The sequence below is a fragment of the Egretta garzetta genome, unplaced genomic scaffold, assembly GCF_000687185.1.
Source record: "Egretta garzetta isolate BGI_Z169 unplaced genomic scaffold, ASM68718v1 scaffold650, whole genome shotgun sequence".
In the NCBI taxonomy this organism is placed as follows: Eukaryota; Metazoa; Chordata; class Aves; order Pelecaniformes; family Ardeidae; genus Egretta; species Egretta garzetta.
Window position 1 is genome coordinate 110037 of NW_009258374.1, and position 19400 is coordinate 129436.

Below are 19400 nucleotides of genomic sequence, written 5' to 3' on the forward strand. Positions count from 1 at the left end.
ACCACTGCCCAATGCCTAACCCAGCCCTGAGCAGCGATTGCTGTCCCCTGACGAATTCCCTGCAGTTTTTATACTGAGCATGATGTCATATGGTATGGATACCCCTTTGGCCAGTTTGGGTCAGCTGTCCTGGCTGTGCTCCCTCTCAGCTTTTTGTGCACCTGGCAGAGCATGGGAAGCTGAAAAGTCCTTGACTAGTCTAAGCACTACTTAGCAACACCTAAACCATCAGTGTGTTATCAACATTCTTCTCATGCTAAATCCAAAACAGTGTTATGCCAGCTACTAGGAAGAAAATTAACTCTATCCCAGCTGAAACCAGGAGAGCTTCTGACATAAACAGAAGAAACGTTGTTAAGTGTAAAATAAGCTTTCTTCCAATTAATTGGTAACAGGCTGTTTGTAAGGAAGTCCTAGTTTCTAGCATCTGTGAGTCTTTGAAAACTATCGCTATCACATCCAATTGAATCCCAGAATGGGCACAGCTTGTTCAGAGATGCTCTTCCCCCTCCCTCCAAAAAAGCTTCCCTCTAATCCCATTATTAATTTCTAGCTAAATCAGGTTTTTTCATTCTCTAGTAAGACACATGGCTGAGGCTGATCCTATTCCTTCTCATTTTTGTATCTGCTTCATACTACATAAAAAGGCTGCTCAGAAGCTGTGTATAAGTGGATAGCTTGATTATTTATTTTTATAACCTTGGCTACTTAGTGAATTTCAGCTTCCAGTTTCTTGGTGACTATAATCTGGTGTTAGTCGTGACCTGTAAAAAGTGTTGAAGGTTTGAGTCATGGTTCCTTTAAGGCATTCTCTATATGTTGTAGTGATAGTGATGTTTAAGCTGAAGTACTGGTATTAAAATTAATTCAAAATTTATTTAGTTAAGTGCAGTATGGTGTGTGTCAACTTTTGTTGCAGGTTTCTCTTCAGGTTTTTGCATCTGAAATTTATTGTGTGTACAGATCTCCAATATGCCAGTGTTCCTTGACACGCTGTAAGGTGCACGCTGTCTTGTTGAAGCATATTCATAGGAAGCTGATAATCTTTAATAAAAGAGCTGGAGAATTGTTAGCTTCAGTGACAAGTCTCAAGTTGTTTGATGTAAATGTAGTATGCACTTAAATCAATTATTAGTATAGCTTATACATACGATTACATGCAAAGTGCAGAAATCTTTGCTGGTCTCATGTTTGTGTTTTTCTTTAGGATAGGAATTATGTGATGGGAAGAGGCTCTGAACGTAGGTAGATTTCGTTAATTGAATATGTTTTCAGTCCAGAAGTTCATAAAATAACTTTCAATAGAATTCCTATTTGCATAAAATGTTATCTGGCAGTGTTTTTTAATTGCAGAATGTAATCTAAAGGTAGAAAGGTTACCATTTTTCTGAAAAGATATACAACCTTCCCATGTAATATCTTTTCCTTCATACATGCCATAATATATATATTTGTGTATGTGCTTGTGTACTTGTATATATCAGGATTAAATGAAATTACAACATTTTTCTTTTACAGCACAATATAGTTTGTCTTTGGGTGCTGTTACAGTAGGAACTACAGCTTATACTTGGAGTAACAATGTGTTTGTCTTGCAGCTCAGTCACAAGTATTACTTGTTAATATAGTGCGTCAATCTCAGATTCTAGCACATCCTGGTGCTTTAATCAACCAAGTACCACTGTTGTTTAGCTGCAGGGAAGCTATATTCCTGTGTATATTTAGTTCTGACATAATTTGTATGAAATGTTAAGCCTGAAATAAAGGTAGTGTGCCTGTGATTCCCCAGATCACCTCTGGTGCTTCTGGCAATGTTTTTTGCCCTCTGGCTGTCAAGAATCAGGTGTCTGAACTGCTATGATGCAGTCATTAAAACTTACCGCTGTATTAAAATCCTATCAGAACATAACCATCTGTTGTTACTGACTTGCTGCTCTAATGATCAGTTTGTTCCAGCGTGTCCTGTATTGATACTGTAACCTGACAGTATTTCTTTTTCGCCTCAAAAGTGTTTTGGGTAAATAATTCTTCAGTATACCCTGAAGCTTTAGAAATTGTGTAGCCTTTCTGCAGAATCTTTACCTTTGAGTCCTTTTTGAGGCCTGTAGTAGGTCAGCAAGCCTCTTAGTCTCATGAGCTTCTTACTTATGATGTACTTTATTCACCCTTAGCTGTCTGCTCTTCAGAATCTCTCTTAATCATTGGGACATTATATTTCAGTTGCAGTGATATCCATTGTTTTCTTTTGCCTCCTCATGGGATGTTAGACAGCAGTTGCAGTGGTGTTTTCCATTCCATGCCATCTAAAACCTGTAGCCTTTATGACTTGGGCTGAAAGGGAATTGATAAAACTTCATTGCTAGCTGTGAATTAAAAGCAATATAAATCAAAGGCAATCAGGTGGCAATGGTGCCACTTAAGTTTAATAAATCAGTCTTCTTTATTGAGCACACCCTTGTTAAGTTTCGTGTGTTAAAGACATTTTGTCCTTTTTTTTTGTGTAGTGCTGACAGAGGGAAGATACATCTCTGGTGTTCAACCTAGCTGTGTATAACTTTTGAATATATTCTGCATCCAAGCTGCTTTTGTTCCACATGTAGCTGTTGAAAATAGATATGTGAATAACTCCATTGTTGTGAGACAATGCTGTGTGCGCTTACCTTTTATTTAAAGGAATCTGAATAGGGATTTTTATGTTAATTTTTAAACACTTAAGAAGATTGATATAATAAATTGCCTGTTGAAGCAAGGGAGAAACTAATTTGATGATCCATTGTGCTATTCAGAGATAGAAAATAAGATGATTTGCAAGCTATGTGAGGATGCAGAGTTCTACTGAGAATTTTATTGGCTGCCTGCCATTCTCTAAATAGCAGGTAATAAAAAGTGGTACTTAGAAACAGTTAGAGGTGAGCCTTTTCCCTGAATTACCATGGCAGTGCCTTTATTAGCAGCAATTTAAGAAGATTTGGGCCAACTGTGACTCATGATTTTGTCTTGTAGAAGGTAGCAAAAACCTTGTTCAAGGGATGCTTTCACACTTCAAGTTTCAAGACACTTACAACACTTCTCTTCATGCTGTAATTCACTCAGGACTTCCATTACTTCCCTGCATACCAGGATTCTGTCTCCTGATTTAATCCATTTTGCTCATAGTTTATGTAACACTGAGGAGATACTAGTATTTCAAATAAACTGATGGACTAATTAGCTCTGTAGAATTGAACACCCTCTTGATCTGTTGTCCACCTCTCCACTTCATTGGAAAAACTGTTAAGCTCTTTCTTCTTGAATTATACTGCTTGGTCACATGGTAAAATCTTGGCAGTGATAGGAGGAAGTTGGGATTGGTTCTGGAATCAGAAAGAATTTATTTCTATATTACAAATACCTAAATAATTCGGAAGTGTTTCAAGAGGTTTATTCTATTAAATTTCCTCTGGGATATTCTGTTATGTGTGGCTTCCATGGTACATACATCCCTCCCTCCATTTAGGCATGGACGGTGAGTGTGAGCTCTTAGCTGAAAGTAAAAGACTAGTTAATTCATATAAAGTAGGTAGAGCATGTTAGAAAGTAGAATTATTATCCTATTTCAGCTTGTCCAAGTTGTAAATATGACATTAAATACAAAAGCTGTTATAATTTGGTGTTATGTAAAACACATTCCTTATTTCATTTGAAATGAGGGAAAGGTGGCTTGTTTGTATTAGGCAAATGATTGGTTCTGACGTTCAGTTGTACAACGGCATATTGGCTGTGGGTGAGTGTGTGTATCTCAGTGCCTATGTAGTGATTAACAAATAACAAGAACAGGTAACGCTATGTGTGTATCCAGATTCCTCTGCTATCAATCCTTAGCTCTCATTGCCCTATCCTCTCTCATGCTTAGTGCTGAGAGGATAATGATTTTTTGCCTGGTATTGACTGTCCCCCACAAGATATTCATTATGTTCAGTTCCATTGCAAATCAACTGGGGATGAGCGTGGAAAAACCCCATCCATTTTGTGTGCTCTGAGACTGCTCCATGATGCAGACTAAAGTGGTAGTTTTTCTTGTCAAAACTCAATCCTGAACTACAAGTTTGATATAGGCAGAATCATACCATCTAAGTGTCTCCTTTCACTTTGACACAATCTTTTGAACAGTGCAATTAAAAAAAAAAAAAAGTAAAGTTAGAAAATATATATTGATTACTCTATGGATAAGGCAGTGGAAAAATTTCTGTTAAAATATTTTAACATTTCTCAAGGCTGTTTTTTGTGCACAGTCATTTTGAAGGCAAGAATAAATGCACATGTTTATTACAATTCTAGAGAAAAGTAGTGATCACAGCAAAGTATGCAGTGATCTGATTCCTCATGGAAGGACTTGATAACTGAGTCAAGAGCCAGCATGGAAATACGTAAGAATTCAGGAATAAGCTTGAAGCCTTGAAGTAATACTTCACAGAAAATAGTAGTGGAGAGTATAGCTACACAGTCTTTGAAGTAATAGAAGTGCAAGTATGTTTCACAACATTAACAGCTTTTGATTTGTGCAAACAGCTTGTTTCCACTTGGAGTTATACAGCAGGTGATTGAATGAGGTTTCTGCTGGTAACATTCAGTAGCAGTGTAAGGGCCAATAAATTTTTTTCTTTACATTTTTATGAGATATTTCAGTATATTATTAACACCAGGAAATGGACGGAGATGGGGTTCCCCCCCCAGTTTAGTTCATGCCTGTTTTAGGAAAATGGATGTAGAAATGTTGAGTAATAAATTTTAGCTGAAATAGTTTTTTGACTTTGTGCTCTAAAAATAAGAGAGTCGCAGTTCAGAATGTTACTGGAACGTAGTGTTGTTCGTGGCTAAAATGGAAATCAAGGCAGACTCTGATACTTAATCTGCTTTTAGAAAAAAATGCAGTGTTATGAAAATTGTTACAAATTAGTTATTTGGGAACTTAATTAAATTTACAAGATTATGCCCCAAAATATCTATATATTCTAAATAATTACCTCTTTCTGACAGTTTTATGTATGCCACTTGCATGTTTAAATCAAATGTTGGTTTTGTTACCCTATTTTGGAAAGAAACCGTCTTGAAAAAAGTAAAAATCCTTCCATATACCACATCTTTGTCAACCTTTTGCAAATAGCTTCTGCCTTTTGTTATTTACCTGCCCTTATAGTTGGGGAGGGGAAAGAAAGTTCCTCTAGAATGGTATTTCATGTAAAGTTCAAGGTAGCTGCAATGCCAGGCTTAGAGCAGGTACATGCAGTGAGTGAGGACATTGATCGGGTGAGAGGGTTAAAACTGAGCCTGTAAAGTTCTGTGACCCGATTTCTGTAAGATTGGGGATGGTCCTCCTGCCAACCTCAAATATAGGATGGGGGTGTAAATGGCAGGTGGTGTTTGCAATTTTCAATATAGAATTATCTACTACAATGGTTAAAACCCAGACAAGGTTGTCTTATCATTAGTGTTTCATTGTATTTACCAAAATTTAGAGACTTGAGTGTTTTACAAGATTAATTTTCTCCTGTTTGAGTAAAAGCACTTTGAGTGGGCTTTGAGTCCCAGTAACTTATTTTCTTAAGGTGTTTCCAGCTGAGGAGTAGTTGTGGGTTAGACGTCTGTACTTAATATGCTGGTCACTTGGAGCCATAAACCTGGAAAGGTAAAAGTCAATTAAGCTGTTACTTTCCATATTCTTGCACTATTTAGATATAGTTAATTTCACTGGATTCTACATTTTATAGTAATGAGGCACTAGACAGAGAAAACTCAATATAGAAGTGGAATATATTTTAGTATTGACAGTGCAAGTGAAGTTATGATTTGGAATAATAATCTATAGAGTTGGTCCTAGATCTTAGCATTTGTGGATTCTGAGCATATGGAGAGAAGTCAGAGATGTGCATCCTTAGGGAGACCTTTACGTACCAAGCCTGGGAAACTTAATACAATCATTGCAAACTGGCATTGCTCAGCCCTCATTACCCAGTGAACACACGACGAAAACATCATGGGGAGCACAGTGTCTCTGCAGTTAACACTGATATTTTGAGTTATAAATAGGATGTGGGTGTCTTTTATCACCTTGATTGCTGCTTACTTGCAAATTAAAAATCTAGTTTCTTCTGTATTGGGGATTGCACTGTTTTTAACTTTTTGGATATTGTAAGGCATTCTGAAGCATTTAATTTACCTTGATTTTGTCTCTGTACTTGAGTTTGCATATTGAAGGCCTCCTGAACCATGCTTTTTTTGCTGATATATGTATCCTTGGGAGAATGAATTAGAACACAGGGGAATGGGTAGAACAGTTAGAGATTAATGGTAAATTGTTTGTCATTCGTATCTTATGTTTGACCCTGGAAACCAATATATAAGCATCTGTATGTGTAAAGTGGTTATCGTGTTGCAAAGGTTTAAATCTTAAGTGTTAGTGTCTCTGTAAGCCTTACTTGAAGATGCCAGTTACAAGATTTTTTTTTTTTAAGAACTATAAATAAGGGCAGCAGACACAGTGCTTCCATTTAGAAGCATAGCCCAGTATAGCAGTATCTGTGTACTTATATTTTTTCTGATTTAGAAACAATTTTATTCAATATTTTAGCTGTTCTTTTTATTCTTCCATCTAATCATGAAAGAAAACTGATCAGTCTGGTGAGGGAAACTGTCAACCAAAAGTAACTTAGTCTTAAAAAAACAAATTAAAATTTCAGTCAGGAGAAACTAAGTGTGAAGTAGATTTAGTCTCTCCCAAGATTTAAAAAAAAAAAAAAAAAAAAGCCCTGTACCACTGATGGTAATATGTCAAGTTTACAGAGAGCCCCACCAATAAATTTCAATCAGATCTGAAAACCTCTCCAACAACGAAGAGTTTTCTTCCTGCTCCTTACCCCTAGAGTCTTCCTTGAGAAAAACCATAAAGGGAATATTAAGCGTTAAGGTATATCTGTAACCCTATAGTTGACTGGCAGCATTTATTTTGTAACTGTATTAAGAATAATTGAAAGTCTGTGGGTTTTTTAAGCAAAAAACCTGATGCTGAATCGTGAGCTTGCCTAAGGTAAACCACTGATGTTTTCCTTTCCTTTCCTTAGATTTTTGCTAAATCTGTATTTCCAGTCAATATGTGTGATAACTAATGGTGCTGTGCCGTTGGGGAACAAAGTCCCCCATCCCCTCCAAAGCAAACTGTAATATAAAACTAAAACAGTTCTGGAGTTTGGAAAGTAAATGATAGGAAAGCTTATTCAAAACAGTCAGGCATATGTGGAGAGACACTCTTATTCTTTTGGCTAACAAGATAAAAATTTGAGGTTATGTTTCTGGAGGGAAAGAAAAGGAATATAACGGTGAAAAGAGAATTTTTAATAGAACTAGAACTTATCTTTTTCATTTTCTTTCTCAATTCTGCTGTTAACTTTACTGTGAAACCAAAGCAGTTTATTTAGCCTCTTGTCCTTTATTTGAACTGTCAGAATAGCAAATCTATATGTTTTTTGGTTCTTGAAGTATTGCCGGTAAGAGATCAGTATTTGAACTTTGGCAAATATTGAGATTTTTAGTACAGATGAAACAGCTTGGAATTAATGTCAATATGCAGCTTGTGCTTTTGTAGTGATTCTGTATCTAAAATTGAAAGGATACCACTTAACATAAAAAGACTGCGGTACATTGTTCAGAGCAATGGTGAATATAGGTAATGCAAAATTCAAGAACACCGGGCAGTAATAGTATAATAAATATTTGGGTGTCAGCTAGAGACATTAACCCGGCTATGCTTGTGTTTTGTTTTGGGGTTTTCTGAGGTGTTAGAAGGAACAGCTGATCTTTTCACTGAAAGCAAAGTTGTGTTTTGCCTTTACCCAATAATAGCTTTTCGTATTTTCCAGTTTCTTGAAGTACTTTAATCATATGCATTTAATCAGTTATTTAATGACTCCTAGACATTATTGCTTGTTCTTCTTGATTTCTGATTTCTCTTAAAGGCTCTTCCTATTACCCTTACTTACTGCCTTATATCCTGCACCTTCAGATTCTTGTTTATTGTTTGTCTTAGTTCATTGTTAAATACAATCTTCATGAATGGAGTAGCTTTGCCTTTTCTCTCCAGAGAATTTGTCCGGAGGATAGATTTTTGACAGGGAGAAAAAATGGCAAATGTGGAGCCTATTAAACAAGGAAACCCAACTTTACAGCAATACTGATAGAGGTAAAAAACCCAACCAACCAAACAAAAAAAACCTCACCAAAAAATCCCCCAAAACACTCTGATGGGAAATAAACTGAACTTTTGCTTCTTAAATGTGTTTCTTACTACAGTAGTTCAGGTGAATAATTTTAGTCATGCAAGTGACAGTGCAAGAATCATCATGTAGTGAGCCAGAGAACTCAGCCTTTCTCCAGTCCTACAGTGGAAAACAATTCTGTCCTCTGTTCCCTTCTCTTTATGGTTGCCAGAGCTACTGGGAGGGAATAAATAAAGGGAAGTCATAGAATATTCTGCCATATTTGATAGCCTGCTGAAGGGGAGCTTTTTTGACCATTTTTTACAGCCTTTAAAAGAACGAAATAAATTTAGAGTCTGGCAAATGAGTTGCTTTTTATCGGGGGTGAGGGTGGGTGGGGGTGTTGGCCTTTATTAAGAATAATCCTGGAATACTGTGCAACAAGGGATCTTGGTTTGAGTTTTGAAAATGTGTTTTTGAAAATGTTGACATTTGATACTTTCTCCCTTCTTTTCCTCCATTATAGCTAAACAAGGAAGGCCACTTTATAGTGTCCTCTTTGTAGTAGAAGATGATTGTCTCAAAGCTATATGTTTGAGGGTTGTCTGGGGATGTAATAAAATTTTCATCTACTTTGAAATGACTTTGAGGAGATTCCAAGTTATTTTTCTCCCCCTCCCCCGCCCTGTTAGTGTACAGAATAAAAGTTTTGAATGTTGTCCATTCAAGAAAGAATAATCTTCTCGGAGAAGGATGTGTTAAAACTGTCTTGTATCAGTACCAGAGGCCCATTGTAATGGGTTTCTTTTATGCTCAAATGAATAACAGTCCATTAACATTACCAGTGCCATAAATGTCCTTATGCTTGTCATGTTGTTCTATTTAGGCTTGTTACTTGATGTGCAATTTTTTTCGGCTATTTATTAAAAATCTGTAATACGTCCACTACAGATTTTTAATTTATATGTGCACCTCATGGGAAGTTCACCATAGCCATGCATGAACTTTTATCCTATGCCATGCTAAAGGATATTTTTAAAAAGTGTTTCTGTTTATAATTCCAAAGTCTGCATATTTTACAGACTCTGATGCATTGAAATAAAAAGTTCTCAGTTAAGAATGCTTCAGGCTGGTATTGAGTATGTTGCTTTCAGAGTGGCTTAAACCTTCCCCCAGTGTTGCAGCACCAAAAAAGAACATTCCTGGTGCCAGGGTTGGAATTTACCTAACCCCAGTGAAGTGGGGGTTAGGTAAATTGAGTTCCCAAAATATGAATTAGATTAACATCTGAAATTCAACTCAAGATCTGGTGAGGGGGGCAGAAGAGCCCGTTAATCTTAAAAATAAAAAAATTAAAAAATGGAAAAATAAATCAAATATTTAAAACTATTACAGGACTTTTGATCACTTTGACCTGCTTGTATTGAAAAAGAGCTTTATTTTAGGCAAGAACAAACTTAAAATGAAGCTAAGCCGAGAGGGATGAGGGAGGGATGCTAACCATTCACAGTTGTACAGTAGAAATATAACAACATTTGAAAAGCAGTAAGTGTGGCTGAATAAAGTGCATAAAATATATGGCACTGTTAAATTGCAGAATTATGCTTCCAGTTGCTAGGAAATATAGAATGTATAAAACCAAATTCCAAGTATTCGTTAGAGTAGTCTGCAAAAAATGGCTGTTTTGAGGACAGAGCTAAAGTAAATTATGTATTGAGATGCCAAGGAGTGATTTTGGAACTAGCAATGAAAAGTAATCTCTCTTTACGAACTGCTTGAAGTTTCACTGAATTCCATTTGCTTTTGAGGTGCTTATGTATATTTCTTACATTAGTGTTCAAATACATTGTTTGGTTTTACTTTGATAAATTTCATATCTTGAATATTCTACACTCAGTCATCCAGATTATTACTGTTTTTCTTAATTTCTTCAGAAAATCAGCTCTATGACTCATGTTGTCTCTCCTGGTCAGCTTGTCCATGCACTTGTTCTCTGCAGTGCCTTTTGAATATATGAACTACTTTAAACCAAATTTGACAGACTGAAGTTCTCAAAGATATGAAAACTTTTCTAAATATAGGTGGCTTAGCAGAGCTGTAAATTATAAGTTATGGCTGTGAAGAGAGTAAGCCTCCCTATGATAAGCTCATTGCTGGAGAATCCATGTAAATGTCAACTGGGAAAAGTTTGCATTTGATTAAGTAGAGAGAAATCCAACTGGAGATAGGAAATCAGATTTCATGAGTTGTGCAGTGCATGGAATTGCTTACTGTAACTGTAGATCTTGAGGTTTTGGGGGGAGAAAAGTTGTCAGAAACTTCACTGTTTTCAGTACTTAGTCTCCTGTCTGCTGTGAATTACGTACTTCGTTGGGCTAGAGTAGGTTATGTCTGCATTTCTCACTGATTCTTTGGATGTGAATTGCATGGAATATTGCAACAGCTTTCTGATGGGTAGACTTGGCTGGTGGGATGCTTTTTGCTTGACCGTACGTAAGTTTGGGAAAAAGAACCTTATTTGCTCTATGCTGATCTGAGACTCAGAAAGATGATAAAAGTATATTTGTTGTCAATTTGCACAGCAAGCAATATGCTGCTGGAAACAAGATATGTAAACTTTTATTTTTTTAATACTACTTTAACTGACAGGAGTGATATCCAAATCTGCAAGCCTGTCTAAATGGTAACTGGTGTCAGTAATCACATTTAAGATGACCTCAGAAACCTCCTTAATTAGCTGCTGTATCAGATACAGACTTCATCTTTCAATGTCTATCACTAACTTGTTCTGTTTCCTGAGGAAGAGAGTCCTTATATATTACTTCTGTCAGCTCTTCCTGGTACTCAAGCTGAGCAGAATTTCAACAGTGAATAAAAATAAAATGTTATTCAGCATTAACAATTCCGCTCAAAACAAGCAAAGTTATTTTACAAAGCTGTTTTTAAATTATAAAGCTTGTTGTTAATGTACTATTACTCTCGTGTTCGGGAAATAGGTCTTTAAAATGGCATATTTCATAGCTGCAGATGTATTTTATAGATACAGTTGTAATATTAGGTAGATATCTAGTAACCAGTGTATTTCAGAGGAAACATTTTAAATTTATGCCTGCCTTTTGTTCTCCTCTTGCATTGGTAGTGCCGGTCTTATTTCATTTTTCTCTTAACAAGCACTAATTCTTGCTTTTCTTCTTATAGTCTTTCATCTTTAAATCCCACAAAAACTTAAAAATAGTTTCTGAAGAGAGTAAAATAATTTTTGCCAGATTTTTATCATACGTTATTTGCACTGCAATAACGTGGAAAACCCAGATGCAGACTCCATAAGCACAGTACAAATTAAAAACGCCCTGTTGCAGTCCTGTATAGATGCTTTCAACTTTTATTTGTGTTTTTCCCCACCTTATATGACTGCAAACTGTTACTGGGTTGTACATTTCCTTAAGGAAAGAATTTGGAAAAAAATGGAGTTTTGGGGGAAACAAAAAAAAAAAATGGGGAAAAAGGTCTGAAAAAGGTATTCTCGTCACATTCAAATACTGGGGAGATGAAGGGAGTTGTCAGTGAAGAGTGGTGCTTAGCTAGGTTACATCATTTCTATACTGTTCTCAGAGAACTAAGGCTATTGATGTAGTAGGTAGTTTTCTGGGAAACAGGTAAAAAGTGGTAATGCTGTTTCAGGCTACTGTATTCACCCTTATTTTTTTTCTTTTTACCTTCTCCCGTTCAAAACTGTTTGACAGATGCTAAGGTTAGTGAATTTTAATTTTAATTTGGCCTTTTCCTTGGGTTGCTGACAGTTACTTCTATGCCATGGGGACCTTTCTTTTCCAACTCACTTCATGTTTTAGTAAGAAGTGGAGCATCTGATGGAAACTTCTTCATGGATAAGTGAACTCAACTGGAACGCAGACAAACACTTGTCAGAACTGGCTCCCTGAATCCCAGTCTTGTGTTTTACTATGGTATGAGAGATTAGATTCATTAACCTCTCATTAGAAGCCTATCAATGCTAAAATCCCACAGTATGCTAGATTCAGCCTATTAGAAATCTCCAAAGGCCAGCTAATGTAAAAGAATTAACATTTTTTTATTCCAGAAGTTAATAGTCAATTCCTCATTTGACTCCATTCCATTTAATTGATATACTAACTTGTTAGGTGCTTTTTCCTTTAGAACTAGCAGAGATTTTATTAATTCAGACAGAAAGGTTTGATAAAAAACCTTTTACCATAGTGGAAATACAAGAACTTGCAGTATAAAAACGTTCATTTCATTATTACATTTTCTAAATAGGTGTATAGAGAGTATTGCATGTATAGAATATGGTATATATTTTACCTCCAAATATAGTAACACTTGCAAGAGTTACCTCTGTGCCAGTGATATCTTAACTTAGACAGAACTTGCTATTTATAGAAGGATATTAAATCCTATTTGAGCAGATCCAAATGCATCCAGATAGTAAAGCACTGTGTTTAATTCCAGGTAGAGTTCAGAGTATGAGGTGGAATTAAACATCTTTTCCACTGTTTTTTGACCTAAAGAGCTTTCTCCTCTAATGAGAATAAGCACTGCAAAATAATTTGAGTAAGATGGAATTCATTCTGCATCAGTCATATTACATAGCTTCTGCTCAAGCTTGATGCAAATGCCAGTTAAAATCCATAAAACAAGTAGCAAATGACCCATTACTAGCATTACATTTTTGTGTGTATTCATCTGCCACTGTGAGCAAAAAAAGAAATTTCCATTTTGTGTGGTTATTACAAGAAGCATGAAATAATGCTTTTGAATCACTTCATGTCATTGCTTGAAATGGAAAACAGTATTTTCAAAGACATTGCACTATGTTATGCAGAGCTATGCTTATCAGCCACCATTATTGGGATATTTGGCTGCTATTTCAAAGTTGTAAGAGTTGAACACAGGGTCATTAGTAGGGAAATGAGAAAGAGTTAGACTGATGGAATCATGCTCTGCCCTTCCTGAGACAGAAACAGCCACCAGAAAAAACACAAGATCAAGGGGATCCTGTATCCTTCCCCTGCCAGGCAGAAGGCAGTAGCTTAAAGGGAAAAAGTGAATGGAGGCAAGTCCACACTTGGGGTGGCAGGCAAGCCCCCTTCTTGCCCACCTTGCCATCCTAGGTGCTTTTGTACCACAGGTATTATGCTCTGGATGTGGAAGGTAAGTCAATGGATGCTGTGGTTGATGGTCCATCTACACCAGAGGTATTGCCAAGGCCAGAAATGACTACCCCCTTATTGTTGCCACCTCCACAAGGAAGAAAAGATGGGTTGTAATGGTAGGTGACACCCTTCTGAGGGGAACAGAGGGTCCAATATGCCAGACAGACTTTCCTCTTAGGGAAGTCTGCTGCCTCCCTGGGGCTCGGGTTAAGGACATCACTAAGAAACTTCCTAGCCTGGTACAGCCCTCAGTCTATATTTCTGACATCTCCAGTTAAATTAAAAAATGAAACTTCTAACAGATGTTATCTTTGAAAGAGGGCAAAGAAATGTAGGTCAGTGTAGACTTTTGAAGTTTTGACTAAGGTGGTTAAACACTAATGATTGTAATTATTTTCATTCCCACCTTTTGATAAACAGTTATATTTTTACTCATCCATGGGCACTGTTTTCTTCCCTGGTTTTCTAGGGAAATGTGACATCTTCACCATTAATTTGTCTGAAGACAGCCTTTTATTTTTGTTTACATATTCAGATAAAGAGCTCTCCATGACTCTGAGTGCCTCATATTCATCAGATCTGTGAGTACTGTTAGGAGAATCAGGTGTTACTGGGTTAGACTTGTTTTGCATGCTGGTAATGCTTAACTTCCTTCCCTGTGATGGGCAGCCCTGAGACAGCTGAGAGTCTTGGCATGTTTTCTTGAGGTTATGGAGTGGATGGGGGCAAACAAACAGGCACTGAATGTAGAAGAGGGTGAAGTAAAGACAACAAAAGGGAGTGATATGAGATTATGTCAGTACTTCAGTATCCATTAATGCTATTTACCAAGCATTGGTACAGCTGATGGCACACTTTCTAGTGTGTTGCATCAATGTGTGTCAGTAAGTCTTGGCCACTGGTGCCTGGTCCCGGAGGTTGCGCTGATCTCCTTCTGGATGTCAGTCTTGCAGTTAGGTGTTTTAGTCATGTCAGAACAAGACCCCTGCAGTCTGCTCTGAGGAAGTTTTATCTTCAGTCACTGCAACAACGTAGAATGTATATTTTGGTGAGATTACCAAGTAGGGTGTATCTTTTGAAGGGCAAGATTGAATCAACCATCTGAATGGAAGGCATAAAAGTAGTGGATTTATGGAAGTGTTTTCCACAGGAATTACACATATCAGCATCACTAGAAAAATAGGGTTTTAAAATACAAAAGGATAGCCACCAAGAGTAAACTGTGACCTTTCACTTGCTGGACTTGTTTGAAAGAGCTATGTTACAAGTAATAATTTCATTTGTATTTGGATTTTTTTTTTCTTCTTTTAGAAAGCATCTGATAAATTTCCTCAAAAGATCAATAAAGAAACATAGTGGTAGAGAAGTTAAACTGTCCTGGTTATGTATAATGACAGTCATTGAGGTAAGAACAAAATGACCAATGCATGGAATAAGAAGTTATCAGCAGTGTGATTTCTTTAAAATACTTTTTCAAAAAATGCTTCAGTGATTCCAGTGTCACACTCAGTAGAAAAGAAATGTTTTAAATATGTCTTCCACTTGCACACTGTCAGTATAATTTTAAGTTTTTGTTGTCAATTTAAATTCATGTTTTATTTTGAAGAGGTGGATGTTAGAGTATCAGAAGTTTGGGTCATGTTTAGAGTTAAGATATTAGAGAAGCTTTCTTCAAAGAAAATGCAGGGCAGGAATTCTGTTTGTTTCACAGGTTTTGTCAAGCAACACAAGGTTGATTGCTGCAACAGAAAGTTGCACCTGTCTCAACAGAGCAAAGTATGAAAATGTATCTCAATTGCTTTGGTTGTTGAGACACGTTTGGCTTCTATTGTGCACAACTTGAAGAATATTTTGTTCAGTTGTTCAGCGTTTGTAGTGGTTTCGTTTTTTGAGTTGGCTTGTTCTTCTTGTTTTTTTTTTTTTTTTTATGGTAACTTTACTACTGTTCTTTACAAAAAGCCAGGAAGCTTTTTGCTTGAATATTAAACTGAAGAGCAGCTGTTTGGTAGAACAGCTATAAGGGAACAGCTCTCTTCTGTCTGCTGGTGGTTCTTAGTTGTGTGTATACTTTTCTGTATGCGGAATTCCTGACCTGGATGACTTGAAATTCACCTGTGAGATCTGCCTCTGTACACCAAAGTGGAACTACCGTAAGATTTGTGATGAGTTGTAATTCAAGACATTTTTGCTTTCTCTGGCCCTAAATACCAGAAGCAATGTAGCATATTGCTTAAAAATAATGACATGTAAAAATCATACTTCTCCACACTATAATAATACTTGTCTACTTTTATGTACAAATAGAAACTTTGGTTCAATTTGTAACTTTCTAGACAATGCAGTTTACCAGGAGCTTCTATCAGACCTGAAAAGCAAAGCTGCTTTCCACTCAAGAGTATTCTGTGGCATTATGTGGGCAGTGTTTTTTCCCAGGTTATGATTATGTATATTATTCTGAAAGTGTTCATTTGCAGAGATGTGCTGCACTTCATAGTGATATTTTGTAAAGCTCCTTGAGGTTTGATGTTGAATGACATTATTGCTAAAGTGGTTTTAAGGACATCAAGTTTCAAAAGTCTTTAACTGTAAACACCTGCTGGTGCTCTACTTATATTTTTGGCACTGAAGAGATACTTTTGAAGCTGATGGGCTTCTCTGTTGGGTCTTAGGGGTTTAGGTTTTTTGGTTTTCGTATGAAACAAACCGGTGTACCACTGATTAATGCGTAACTTCTTAAATTGCTGTGAGTATTTTCACAAGGGGCAGTGTCTGCTAGTGATACACTTTAAAAATGCAGTAAATGTCTGGGTTGCTTAATGCATTCTGTTAAAACCAAACAAACAAAAAACCAGTTTTCTGCTGTATCATCTTCAGGGGGTAAGGTCTTGATTACACACAGTACATTTTGTTAAGAGGCCAGTTGAAAATGAAAGCAGGTTGTTCCTGACCTCTCTGCTCAGTCACAGTTCAGCTTTAATTTTATATTCTTTCACCTCCACAGAGCTTGAACTCCTGGATGTAGCACTGATGGCAACACATGCTGATTAAATACGTCATGTAATTTTGTTTCTCCTTCTAGCACCTCATCCTTTCAGTGGCATTTTGCAGCTAGGAAGGCTCTTTAACTGATGAGTGATAGTGAAACAATGAGCAGTGTAATTTGGTGAAAGTATAGGTTGCTGATCGTACATTGTATCTGCTGTTACTGATTTCCATGAGAGCTGTGTCTGCTTTACACACATGTGAGTGGGCATCATGACCCCCTTATATAACAATTATTTTGAAAGATTTGAGAAAGAAGAGTTGTCCTCTGGAAATATCTTTTTAGCTTAAATAACTGCCAGGTCAATGTTTTCTTTACATACCTGCTCTCATAAATATTAGGCAAGCCTAGAACATGTTTATGTTAAGAGGTATGATGTTTAAGTTAGTTGAACAGAACACTTTAAGTCGCTGTATGACTAATCCATACTAGTGAAGCTATATATGATACTGAACATAGGAAACTCTTAATCTTAGGAAAAGAGGCTTCCTAAGGGAAACTTGAGGATACTTGACATTATACGTGAAATAACAGTAAGCACTTTCTTAAAGATGACTTTTTCAGGACTTGTGCATTAGCTGCTTTTGTGTTTCCATTTCGAGTCTTACTGAGTGGCTCTGCTAAACTTAATTTGCTTCCTTCACCTGCAGGAGAACTTGCCTTTAAAGCAAGTGCTGGGTAATCTACTTGTGTACAAACGGTGATTGCTTAGCAGGCCACTGCAATGGTTTTTGCCTAGTTGAAATTTGAAAACGACTTCCTAGTTGTTCACTGTCCTTTAGATCTTTGCTTTCCAACTTTGGCAAAATCATTCTTGCAACTTTGGAGCTTTAAGACATCCAGTATTTCCATCAGAGATGTTTGATAGGTGTTTGATTTATAACCTGGCAATTGTTGCTAATTCAATGGTTCTGTATAGCTTCTGAACAGCTTTTTTACTAAGTCAAATTCACGTATGCATACAGTAACTATCTCAGTAATCAGGTCACATGCAGTGTTTATAAATGGATGCGGATCAGCTGTATGTCCTTTACAACCGCTAACCAGCAAATACATTATTGTGTATTTTTAGAGCTAAGGCAAGTCTAATCATCCAGTGGCTGCCTACAATCTCATTTTCAATTACTTTTACATTCAATACTCATTCTTCATAATAGAAGCTTATGTAAGCTTTCTATTTTTGTCTCATTCTAGCTGTGGCATATGAATAACTTTTAATACTCCGTAATAGCAGTGAAATTACAAATACACACTTCAGGGCATTTTCTTATTGAGATTTGCTAATGTCTACAATTCATAAAGACCTCAGTGGTCAAACTGGCTGTTCCCCTCCTGTCATTCAGCCCTGTGCAGTGAATTGATATTCAGAAGCTTGTAGCTAATTACACTGGATAATAAGTATACTGCCTTTAAGAGTGGCTATTAGCAGAGAGTGTACTTGGCATTTTATGTATTCTTTCAAGATGATGCAATTTTGAAGTGGTATCCAGGGAAGGGTGGATCAACATTTCTTAAATGATGTTATGCAGATGGTCCTTGAGTGGTGCCAAAGAGCCAGTGCTAGACGGAAGGGTATAATCATTGTGGTGGACCAACAGAAGCATAATTGTCTCACACCAAGAGAGTATTTCAAGATCCAAGAGATATTATTAAGGCATAATATTTTGACTTCTGTAAAATGCGAATCAGCTTGCCTTCAGTTAATGTGGTTTACAGAAGACAGCAAGTCCTTGTATCTGAATCACCATCTTGAATAACACTGGCCACAAAATTTTCTGTAACCTTTGTATGTGTTAGGACATTTTGACTTTCATTGTTCATGTGTCTAAGATGCTTGTTAAGCATTCAAAGTGTTTTACATGGTGACACAGTGCTTAGGCAGTGTTTTTTGTAAGTTAACCTTTGTAACTTAATGTATTCATAAAAAGACCCAGGAGACAATTACCAATTGCTTTATGATCTAAGGGTGATGCTTACCACCTACAAAGAATTCATGTGTACTACATACCTGTAGTTGGTGTGATCTATCAGTATTCTCAGTGCCCTCTTGGCTGCCTTGGCAATGATTGCGCAATGCACTGATGCTTGACTACTTTTCACCAGCATCCCCATCTCTTCTGCTCCTGGGTGGTTTCTTTTCAATCACAGGCTTTAAATGCCATTTTTCTTTTTTCTTTTTTTTTTTTTTTTTTCCCTTTCAAATTTCATAGGTACAATGAAAGATAAAGATGTAGCAGTCATCTTGGGGCTGAGGACAAGTGGCAGAACATGTATGCCTAGGATTTAAAATAGATTCTTAATTAGCCTTCCTCTCTGAGGAAATATAAGTTGAGTATGGGAATGCTGGATGATGGAATGATATGTACTCTATTAACCATGCATGAGTGTGCTGTGCTGATGATGGTGAAGCATAATGCTGAAGGGCTGAGGAAAAGGACAGAAATATATGCCATTGTTTACAGCCATTCTTAAAAGTGGACTGCTCCACATATAATTTGAACTGTTTCAGTGCTCAGTTGCAGCATCAGTGCAGGGTAGTGCATGCAGCTTCCTTTTTTTTTTTTTTTTTTTAATACTTCCATTCGAGTGCTGTGACATTGTTATATTTCAGCTATGTGCAGAGCTTTTTGTAGTCTGAGGTCAAGTAAGCATTCCACTATCTCTAGTTCTGTGAGCTATTGCGAGAGACAGACACAGTCCCTCTTATTAAACAGAAGACTGTAGTTAAATTCTTCACAATGTTTCTTCAGCAAATGTGACTTTTTCCATCATACAGGTTTCCTGTACAACACCGTTCTTGTCCATCTTCCTGTGTACCAAATACTGTTATAATCAATGAGTCTCAACAAGCAAAGAATATGGGGAAGGACACCTCATATCTGGTAACATAAGAAATACAAGCTCAGGGAGGGTGTGTTTCATGAGTGACAATCCTCT

General features: G+C 36.8%; 1 protein-coding gene across 11 annotated transcripts in view; it reads left to right on the forward strand.

Moving 5' to 3' along the window:
• Positions 1–19400, forward strand: part of CHID1 (chitinase domain containing 1) — a 119221-nt gene that overhangs the window by 42786 nt on the left and 57035 nt on the right. Inside the window, exons 10-11 of one of the 11 annotated variants that reach the window (XR_004842133.1) lie at positions 12080–12193; positions 13956–13986. The exons of the other annotated variants lie outside the window; for them this stretch is intronic. The gene's annotated coding sequence lies outside the window, so the exon portion shown is untranslated. Of the gene's footprint in view, positions 1–12079; positions 12194–13955; positions 13987–19400 lie in introns of those variants that run through there. 11 annotated transcript variants of the gene reach the window in all.